Here is an 11,603-nt window from a genome sequence, read left to right on the forward strand (position 1 = left end):
ACTTAGTTTGGAAATTTCCTTGGTCATTGTTTCCAAGTTTCATCTTTATTCCAACACTGGGGCATAATATACCTAAGTTCTCTGCTACTTTATAGCAAAAATCACTTTTCCTCAAGTTTCCAGTAGCATATTCATCATTTCTTTCTCATCAGAAGTAACTTTAACATCCATGTTTCTACCAATAATCTCTTTAAAGTAATGTAGGTTTTTCTACCAATTGGCTCACAATTCTTCCAGCCTCCACCCCTTACACAATTCCAAAGCTGATTCCACAATTTCAGGTATTTGTAATAGCAGCATCCCACTTTTGGTACAAAAAAAGGGATCTTAGTTTTGTTTAAACTGCTATGCCAAATACTATAAACTGGGTTCGCTTAAACAATGGGAATTCATTATCTCATAATTACAAAGGTTGGAAGACTTTCTTCCTCCCAGTATTTGTAGACTTCTGGTTGTCAAGCCTTGCATTCCCTTTGCTTTCCCATCACATAGCAATGTCCTTTCTTTCTCTTCTAGATTCCTGCTGACTAATGCTTCTTCACCATGGCTTTCTCTGAACATGTCTGAAATACATGTTCTGCCTATAAAGTACTCCAATAATCTGGATTAAGGTTGGGTCACACGTTCACTGAAAGAACAACTGTAAGAGATCCTATTTACAGTGGGTTCATGTGCAGAAAAACACAGAACAAGACCAAAAACATGTCTCAATTGCTGTTCATAATTTAATCCACTATAGCACACAAACCTGGAAAGTTAATAGACCTTCTAAATGTTTTATATATAATAGTTCTAAATGTTTTAGGAACATGAACCATTATATCCTCTAACTGTTTAAGGTGATATGAATTAATTTTTATAATACTTGAAGTGCAAAGTCATTACTATTACACTGTTTTCCTTTACAAAAGCATGATGAAATTTGAAATATTATTTAAGAAAATAATACATGCTTAAATCATTTTTATACCATAAATCATTATGACATGATGTGTACAGAAGAACAAACCTGGGATATAGACAACTGAACACAAGAGAGAGCTTTTCATTTCTTAGAGAGCTTTTAATCATAACTAGATAATATTATCTTATTTAAACAATACTGGAGGCACAAAATATTTACTCATTGAAAATTGGTATGGATATTCAGCAATTCTGTTGCAAGTGTTTTAGCAGTTTTAAACATCTGTATATATTTATTTATGAAATCAACCCATGCTCAGCAAATTACATTAGGTAAATACAAAAATATGGCATAATCTTTTCTCTCCCAGAGATATGCAATGTAACAAAATGTTGAAAAATACACATATTAATTAATTTTAATATTAAAGGCCTAATACATTCAGATAACTTTAGACATTGTGAGATAGAGCTGTAGAACAGATTTTTGTGGATCTTGCCTTAAGCAAACTGACTATTACTATCTAGTTATTCTGATATATTACAAATCTAGAACATTGTATGTAATCATCTGAAGAAAGTGACTGGTATCCTGACGAAACATAATTAGTTGCTTCTCTAGAAAGTGAGAGGTAAGCTTCTTTCCAGAAGATACCATCTAACTAAAGATAAATATGATTGAATAGGAGTTAGATTGTCAAGATGTGGAAATGGTGGGGAAGCTAATACAGACGAAGAGATCAGCAAGCAAAGGACTCTGGGGGTAACAAACAGAGAACAAAAAATTTGACATCATCAAGGAAGTGAAAGAAGATTAAAGAGAGAAACTAGTAAGTAGAAACCAAGACAGTCGCACAAAATGAGAAAAAAAAAATCAGCAGGAGTCATAACATACAAGCTTTCTTGCTTGTTTTGCATTTTATTAGAAATCCCACAGGAATATACTGAAAGATATTAAGCTATAGAGGGCTAATGTCCAAGGATAACATTAAAACATTCATTAGCTTGCTGGATAGAAGACAGATTTAAAGTGAGTAAGAGGTGAAGCATAAACAAACAAACAAATGAAAAGTTGTTAGAAGGCTAGTACAAGAAGATTCTTGGCAAGAGCTGTAGGTCATTAGGACTAAAATAAATACTGATGATGGAATATAAATTAAATGCACATGTGTGATCATGTGTGCATGCGTATTTGCATAAAGGAAGTTAGAAACAAGATTTGGTGATTGGTTCAATGTGAAAGAGACAGAGATTCAGGAATGGATTTATGGGCAGTGTGACGGTGGCTCAGTGGCAGAATTCTCATCTGCCATGCCAGAGAGCCGGGTTTTCTTTCCGGTGCCTGCCCATGTGGGGAAAAATAGGATTTATTTTGTTTTTCTCCATGGAGAAAATTCATAATGGGGGAGGTATAGCCTGATAACTGGGTTTCTTTTGTTCTATGTTAACAACTATATAATGCCACAGTAAAAATATCAAACCAGGCTATTGGTATATGGAACTCAAAATAGAGATCTTAGCTGAAATATGAATTTGGGAAATTGGCAGACTTTAGATTACTTAAGTCGCAAAACTATGAAATCAATTTATATTGCAATTAATATTATTTTACTTTTTAAATAACATTCACTAAAATAGAACTTATTTTAAGGTATTGTTTTAGCTGCTAAAACAAATACATAGTACGGGTTGGTTTATCAGGAAGAATCTATTGGTTCAGTCTCAGAAGCTAGAATGCATCCTTCTTCTAGAGTTGGTATCTCCTCGCTGTCTGTTCATCTTTGGGGTTTTCTTGCCACATGGCAATGTGCATAGCAATGTCTTCTCCTTTCTCCTCTGGGATCAGTTGACTTCTTGCTTATAGCCGCTCCCCATGGCTTCATCCTCTGTCTGACCTTCACTCTGTTTATAAAGGACTCCTAATATATTTAATCTGGGTTAAAGCCCAGCATGATTCATTTGAGCCACACCGTAATGAAAGCAATGTCTTGAAGATGGGTCCATGCCCACCAGAATGTGGACCAAGAGAAAGAACATGTCCAAACGAGGATACACAATTGAATCCATGACAGATGCAGATCTTTGAAATTTGGGAAATGTGTATAATCATGTAAACATCACCATAATGAAAGATAGGAACAGTTCTGTCATCCCATAAGAATCCCATTTGTTTGCCTCTATAGGGACCTACTTGCCTCAACCCTAACACAGGAAGCCTCTGAACTGTTCTTTCTCATTATAGTTTTGTCTTTTTTTTTTTTTTTTTTTTTTTGTGGTTTTGATTTGCATTCTTTTTTTTTTTATTTTTTATTTTTTATTTTTATTAACGAAAAAAAAAAAAAGAAATTAACACAACATTTAGAAATCATACCATTCTACATATGCGCTCAGTAATTCTTAACATCATCACATAGATGCATGATCATTGTTTCTTAGTACATTTGCATCGGTTTAGAGGAACTAGCAACACAACAGCAAAAGATATAAAATGTTAATATAAAGAAAAGAAATAAAAGTAGTAGTAATAGTAAAAAACAACAACAACAAACAAACCAACAAGCAAACAAAAACAAAAAAAACCCTATAGCTCAGATGCAGCTTCATTCAGTATTTTAACATGATTACTTTACAATTAGGTATTATTGTGCTGTCCATTTTTGAGTTTTTGTATCTAGTCCTGTTGCACAGTCTGTATCCCTTCAGCTTCAATTACCCATTGTCTTACCCTGTTTCTAACTCCTGCTGAACTCTGTTACCAATGACATATTTCAAGTTTATTCTCGAATGTCCGTTCACATCAGTGGGACCATACAGTATTTGTCCTTTAGTTTTTGGCTGGATTCACTCAGCATAATATTCTCTAGGTCCATCCATGTTATTACATGGTTCATAAGTTTATCTTGTCTTAAAGCTGCATAATATTCCATCGTATGTATATACCACAGTTTGTTTAGCCACTCTTCTGTTGATGGAGATTTTGGCTGTTTCCATCTCTTTACAATTGTAAATAACGCTGCTATAAACATTGGTGTGCAAATGTCCGTTTGTGTCTTTGCCCTTAAGTCCTTTGAGTAGATACCTAGCAATGGTATTGCTGGGTCATATGGCAATTCTATATTCAGCTTTTTGAGGAACCGCCAAACTGCCTTCCACAGTGGTTGCACCCTTTGACATTCCCACCAACAGTGGATAAGTGTGCCTCTTTCTCCGCATCCTCTCCAGCACTTGTCATTTTCTGTTTTGTTGATAATGGCCATTCTGGTGGGTGTGAGATGATATCTCATTGTGGTTTTGATTTGCATTTCTCTAATGGCCAGGGACATTGAGCATCTCTTCATGTGCCTCTTGGCCATCCGTATTTCTTCTTCTGGTAGGTGTCTGTTTAAGTCTTTTTCCCATTTTGTAATTGGGTTGGCTATCTTTTTGTTGTTGAGTTGAATAATCTCTTTATAAATTCTGGATACTAGACCTTTATCTGATATGTCGTTTCCAAATATTGTCTCCCATTGTGTAGGCTGTCTTTCTACTTTCTTGATGAAGTTCTTTGATGCACAAAAGTGTTTAATTTTGAGGAGCTCCCATTTATTTATTTCCTTCTTCAGTGTTCTTGCTTTAGGTTTAAGGTCCATAAAACCACTTCCAGTTGTAAGATCCATAAGATATCTCCCAACATTTTCCTCTATCTGTTTTATGGTCTTAGACCTAATGTTTAGATCTTTGATCCATTTTGAGTTAACTTTTGTATAGGGTGTGAGAGATGGGTCTTTTTTCATTCTTTTGCATATGGATATCCAGTTCTCTAGGCACCATTTATTGAAGAGACTGCTCTGTCCCAGGTGAGTTGGCTTGACTGCCTTATCAAAGATCAAATGTCCATAGATGAGAGGGTCTATATCTGAGCACTCTATTCGATTCCATTGGTCGATATATCTATCTTTATGCCAATACCATGCTGTTTTGACCACTGTGGCTTCATAATATGCCTTAAAGTCAGGTAACGCGAGACCTCCAGCTTCGTTTTTTTTCCTCAAGATGTTTTTAGCAATTCGGGGCACCCTGCCCTTCCAGATAAATTTGTTTATTGGTTTTTCTATTTCTGAAAAATAAGTTGTTGGGATTTTGATTGGTATTGCATTGAATCTGTAAATCAATTTAGGTAGGATTGACATCTTAACTATATTTAGTCTTCCAATCCATGAACACGGTATGCCCTTCCATCTATTTAGGTCTTCTGTGATTTCTTTTAACAGTTTTTTGTAGTTTTCTTTATATAGGTTTTTTGTCTCTTTGGTTAAATTTATTCCCAGGTATTTTATTCTTTTAGTTGCGATTGTAAATGGGATTCGTTTCTTGATTTCCGCCTCAGCTTGTTCATTACTAGTGTATAGAAAAGCTACAGATTTTTGAATAGTTTTGTCTTTTTTGCAGTCACATAAATGAAATCATATAAGTCACCTTTTGAAACTGGTTTCTTTCACTTATTTTTTTGAGATTCATCCACATCAGTGCATCCTAGTGTTAGCAAGAGTCTTAGTGGATTTCAACTTAAATATTCTTTTTCATTGCTGAGTACTACACTTTGGTATCAATGCACTTTAGTTTGTTTATCCAATCACCCTTTGGAGTATGTATCAGTTTTTCTCTTTTTCAGTGTTATAAATAGAACCTCATTAAACATTTGTGAGAAGATTTTGTAGTAATATAACTTTTCACTTGTGAGATTAAATTGTGACAAGTGGTATTGCTGGGTCATATGATATATATGGATAACATTTTAAGAAACCTCCAAACTTTTTTACAGATGGCTGTAACAGTTTGCAATTCTGCCAGTTATGTAAGAGAGTTCCAGTTGCTTTGCACCCCATCACTTGATATTATCATATTTATTTTATTTTAGCCATTTTAATAACTGTGCATATCATCTTGGTTTTAATTTCAATTTATGTCCCTAATGGCTACTAATGTTAAATAGATTTCATGCACTTACTTGCCTTCTGCTTATCCTCTTAGACTTGGAGTATCAAGCCCTTTGCCACTCCCCTCCCTTTCCCATTGGGTTGCTTATTTATTATTTTTGAGTGTTTTATTTCTTCTGAATACAACTGCTTTGTTGGATATATAATATGAATATCATTTCCTCCATTCTGTATATCATCTTTTTATTCTTTTATTATTAGAGTATTTTGGAGAGTAAAGTTTTTAATCTAGTGAGCTGTAATTTATCATTTTTAAAGGTTCATTTCATAGGTGTCATGCCTATGAACTCTTTGCCTAATCCCAGGACATAAAAACTGTCCCCTTTGTTTTATTACAAAAGTTTCATAATTTTATGTTTCACATTCATATCTATGACCTATTTTGAGTTGAGTTTTGTGAAATGTATGATGGCTGTGTTAAGGTTCATTTGTTAAAGAGCCTATCTCCTTGGTAATCTGTTGCCTTAATATCTTGGCCATAAATCAACTGGCCATATATGTGAGGTGTTATTTAAGGACTCTTTGTTATGTTCTATTGATCATTTTGTCTCTCCTTTCATCAATAGCACACTCTCTTGATTACCATAACTTTTTATAGCCATAAATTCAAGTAGTGTGATTCCTCCAACCTTATTCCTCTATTTAAAAATTGGGGGTATATACTAGTACTTCTGGTTTTTCATATAAATTTTAGAATTTGTTTGTCATACCAACAACAAAAAAAAATCCCATGAGAATTTTTATTAGAATTTTGCTATATTTGTAAATCAATTTGAGAAAACTAGCATATTTCTTACATTAAGTCTTTCACTCAATGCACTCTAAATATCTCTATATTAATTAGGTCTTCTTTTATTTATTATATCATTTCTTCATTGCTTTATATGTAAGTATTTTAACAAGAATTTTTAACTATTATGAGGTGTTTAAAAGGTATTTGTGTTTTGGTTTCCAATTGTTCATTATTAGGAAATAAAACTATGATTGATTTTTGCACATTGGATTTGTTTCCTGTGACCTTAGTGAATCAATTAATTAGTTCTAGAAGTTTCTTTGTATATTCCAAGAATTTTGTTTACCTTATTACCTATAAATAGAGGTGGTTTTATTTATTCCTTCCCAAACTCTATGCCTTTTAACTGTTGTTCTTGACTTATTGTACAAGCTAGGCTTTCCAGTCTGATGGTAAATAGAGAAATTGGCCCAATTTATGCAAGTTGAAAAATATGTGGGCACAGAGTTTTATCATACTTTTCTTTCCTGAAGACTGTATAATTGATATCGCTATTTCCTTCTAGATATTGGCAATCTGTGCATGTTTTGTTTTGCTTTGTTTTTTGTTAATATTTCTTGAAGTTTATCAATTTTATTTCTCTTTTAATAGAACTAGCATTTAGTTTAATTGAATTTCTCTATTGTTTTTGTGTTTTCAATTTCATTGATTTCTGCACTCATCAATATTATTATATTCCTTTATTTAGCTGTTTTTTGTATTTCTTAAGATGGACTATTAAATTACTTATTTGAGACTTTACTTCTTTTCTATTATCTTTTTTTGTGAGGGAAGGTGCATGGTCCGAGAATCAAACCTGGGTCTCCTGCATGGCAGGTGAGGATTCTACCACTGAGCTACCCTTTCACTGCCCTCTTTTATCTTTTTGAAATGATTCTAAGACCAAATTTAATGAAAATTGTTATTGATTATGTGATAATTCCTACGGCTAAAGTTTACATGAGACTATATGAGAAATTTAGAACAGAATAGATACAGATGTAAATTTTATTTATTATTATCATCAGATTCATCTTCTTCTTTGAAAGATTCCTTAGCATAGTTCTCTGCTTCTTCCCTTATATCTTCTGGAAAATTTTCATTTATCCCTTTAGCTAATTCACCAACTTAGCTGAGCTCTAGTTCAAAAACCTTAACCTTAACTTCTTGATATATATGTAAATTATTTTTTGAAATATCTTAACAACATTACAGCAGTCATTTATTTCCTCTGAAGCTTTTCCATTTCTGTCTTTGCAGCTTACCTGGCTTTACCAATGACACACCCAATAACCAAATGAATCAGTCATGTAGAGTAGTGACCTGCCATTCACACAATAGCAGCATCCAAAAGACCTAACAGAACTGTACAATTTATAGGCATGAACATGCATGGCCACTCTCTCTGCAAGATGTTTTAATGGATTGTTATAGCTTAAGGTAAATCCAAAGTTGGAAGCATCTTCTCTTGCTATGTCTGCCAACAAACCTGCTACTGTCATTCCAACATGCTAATCAACATGGAACTTTCTTCATAAAGTTTAAAAATACTAATTTTACTAACTTCAAAAACAATGCCACCTTTACATTTGATTCCAATAACTTTCCAAGAATATTAAACTTGGAAAACCTTCCATCAGGATAGAATGTAGAGACTGATAAGTCATACCCACTGCTGGAAGAGCTTAAAATCACCACTTCTATGGCTTCAAGCACTATAGCACTTCTCCAACACAGCAGCATCATACAAACTAGCAACAGTCTATTATCTTTTAATGGCATAAATTTCCCTCCTGAAACCTGCTTTAGCTGCGTTACACAAACTTTGACATGGTGATTTTTATTTTAATACAATTCAAATTATTTTCTTAGTTCCCTTCTTGGTATTTCCTCCTTGAACCATAATTATTTAGATGTGCATTGTTTAATTTCCAGTATTTTGGGATTATTACGTTGTTGCCTGTTATTGATTGCTAGTTTAACCTTTTTTTGAAAAATGTATAAAAATTTGTATGAATTAAATTATTTTAAATTTATTAAGATTTGTCTTATGACAATATATAGTCAGTCTCAGTGACTGTTCCATGTGCCCTTGAAATGACTGTATAATATATTTTTGTGTGGAGTGTTCTATAAACACCCATTTCATCCAGCTTAACAATGATGCTGTATAGAACTTCTATATCCTTACTGATTTTCTATTAGCTCTATCAGCTATTGAGAAAGAGTGTTGAAGTCTCCAACTATATATTTTGAAGACTATTTATTTAATAGTGAATTTGAATACTGCACCTTATATTTGTTATGTTTCCACCATCTATTTTGAAGTTATCTTGTTAGAATTATACATATTTATGATTTTTATGTCTTTTTGGTAAATTGACCCTTTTATCATCATGTAATGTCACTTTTTATCGCTGGTGATTTTCTTTGGTATGAAGCCAACTTTGTCTGTTACTAATGTAGCCACTCCATCTTTCTTTTTATTAGTGTTCTGACAGTTTACCTTTTTTATCTTTTACTTTGAACGTATTCATATTTTTAGATTGCATATGAATTGTTTAAGACAGTAAGCAATTGTTTCATTTAATTTGTGATTTTAGACAAGATAACAGTAAACTATGGCCCACAAAATAAAGTATAAATGTTACAATAAATATCTTTTCACAAAGTAGTTGCATTCTATACTTTACTACTTAAAGTGGAAAGTAGAAACTACACCACTATACAGAACTTATTATCCCCCCACCTTTATGTTGCAGTTGTCTTATATATTACATCTATGACACTGTTATAATCTCGCTCTCAAATAGCACATGCATTTTATGTAATGTAAATAGAGAAAAGTAACTATTATCTTTACTCAGATATTTACCATTCATGCTATTTTGTCTGTCTTCATATCCCAAGTTTCCTTTCCATGTAATGTCAGAAAATCTTTTCATAATTCTATTAGAGAATGTCTGCTGTCAATAATTTATCTGTCTTCCTTCTTTGAAGGGATTTATTTCACTTTATTGTTTTTGTTTACTTTGGCTATATTTGATTTTCTCATATTTCTGAATGATATTTTTATCAGGTATGATTTTCTGAGTCAATGGTTCTTTATTTCAGCACAGTAGATATGTTTTGGAATGCCCTCTGACCTCCACAGCTCTGATATGAGAAATCATAGTCACTCAGATTGCTGCTCTATAGCAACGTTTTTCTCCAGCTACGTTCAAGATTTATTCTTTGTCTTTAGCTTTTAGTACTTTGGTTATGATATATCTCCATGTGCTTTTGTGGAGTCTTTTCCTGTTTGTCATTTATGTGTTATACATTTATGCCTTTCACAAAATATGGGATATTTTCAGTCATTATTTATCAGGAATAATATTTTTTAACACTACTAGGAGCTCCTAGTGGCTCCTCCCGCTTTTTGATCTCTCCGGTCCTTCTACCTGCTCCAGGCCTGCCAGCAGGGTGGGGCTGTCTTTACCGCCCCCTGCCACACAATGTTCCTGATAGCACCAGCTTGCCCGAACAAGTGGCTGGAAGACAGAGAGGAAAACCGTCATTGGTACTACATCTTCTCAAATTGAAGAGGAATTTTCTCCTAACACAGTTTTACACCCGGCAGGTCCTGGCTGGCACTTTCCTGCACTTTGAATGGAATAATAAAATGGTAAACTCACTGTTAATCAGTGATACTTCAAGTCTGATCTCCTTCAAGATGCCTTCAATATGCCTGCTAGTCTTTATTTTCAGTGTTCACGTGGTTCCTCCATGTGCTGTGGTTAGTTGCATTCATTGATAGCATTTATTATGGTTACTTAAAAGATCTTCAAGTTTCCTCAATCAGAATATGCGTTTTTGTTATAGTTTTACAACATCACTAAGCTTACTTGTCTAAATGGATGTCTCTTTGGCAAGAATAAAACAAATCAGCCTTAATTATAAATATGCAAACCCATAGACTTATCCAGCATAATAGAAAGCACTAAAGAAAATTGAGCTCTTGCTTGTGAGAGAATATGAACTTAGTGGTGTTCAGAACAATGCAGCAGCCAGATTCACTAACGTATGTCCTGGCATCATCAATTTGGAAGTTTTGACAAATGAGTTTTTAATAGCAGCTATTTCTTACCCTGCATATATTTTCCCTCTATGGAATAAGCCAGAAAATAACTCCCTAAACAAATTCTAACCTAATAATCATGCAATTCACGGAAAACATAGCAGCCAGGACAGAGAGTTCAGACTAACAGAATGTAACGTAGTTCTCGGTCTATGAAATGCACAGCAGGTATAGCAAGACTAAAAACCTAGAAACCATTCTCAACTGTAAAAACAGCTAGAATACGTCAATGTAGAGATTTAAAGCTTAAAATTAAAAATATTAAAGTACTCTACTAATAATGCATTTAAAAAAAAAGGAATAATGAATATGACGTTTGTCATAATCTAACCATATTCCTAAGGAAATAGATACCAAACCTAACAAAGTACCTTTAATTCCCAAGAGTAGTTATTATCTTATGACAACTATGCACTACATTTACACTACTTCTATAATAACTGTCTGTATTGTGTGAAAAACTGCAGCATAATTTTCTAGAAGATAAAATCAGTTTGACAGCAGCGTCAGTTTGTTTCACATGAAATAATTTAACAGGTAAAATATCTAGCCAACTAGGATACCTCTTTTAACTTTTCTCACTTATAAATCAGCCTCATTTTACAGACGTACAAGTCTGCCAGTACACTTAATTCTTGGGGTTCTCTGAACTACTACCCCATAGTTGATAAGACACTCACATTAATGCTTTCTGATATGTGTCATTTCACAAAATGTTATAGTATAATATGAGCTAGAATAAGAAGAGCAGCAATTAGCTTTTCTTTTTATTTGCAGAATAAAATAGGTATTTCGTTCTAAAGGTCAAACATTTTACCTTTCATACTGTATT

At 33.4% G+C, this 11,603-nt stretch overlaps 1 pseudogene; it reads right to left on the reverse strand.

The window, feature by feature from the left end:
* Positions 1–7,659: 7,659 nt before the first annotated feature.
* On the reverse strand, positions 7,660–8,394 carry LOC143680501 (proteasome subunit alpha type-3 pseudogene; annotated as a pseudogene).
* Between the last annotated feature and the right edge of the window lie 3,209 nt (positions 8,395–11,603).

Source organism: Tamandua tetradactyla, chromosome 4 (assembly GCF_023851605.1).
Source record: "Tamandua tetradactyla isolate mTamTet1 chromosome 4, mTamTet1.pri, whole genome shotgun sequence".
Lineage (NCBI taxonomy): Eukaryota > Metazoa > Chordata > Mammalia > Pilosa > Myrmecophagidae > Tamandua > Tamandua tetradactyla.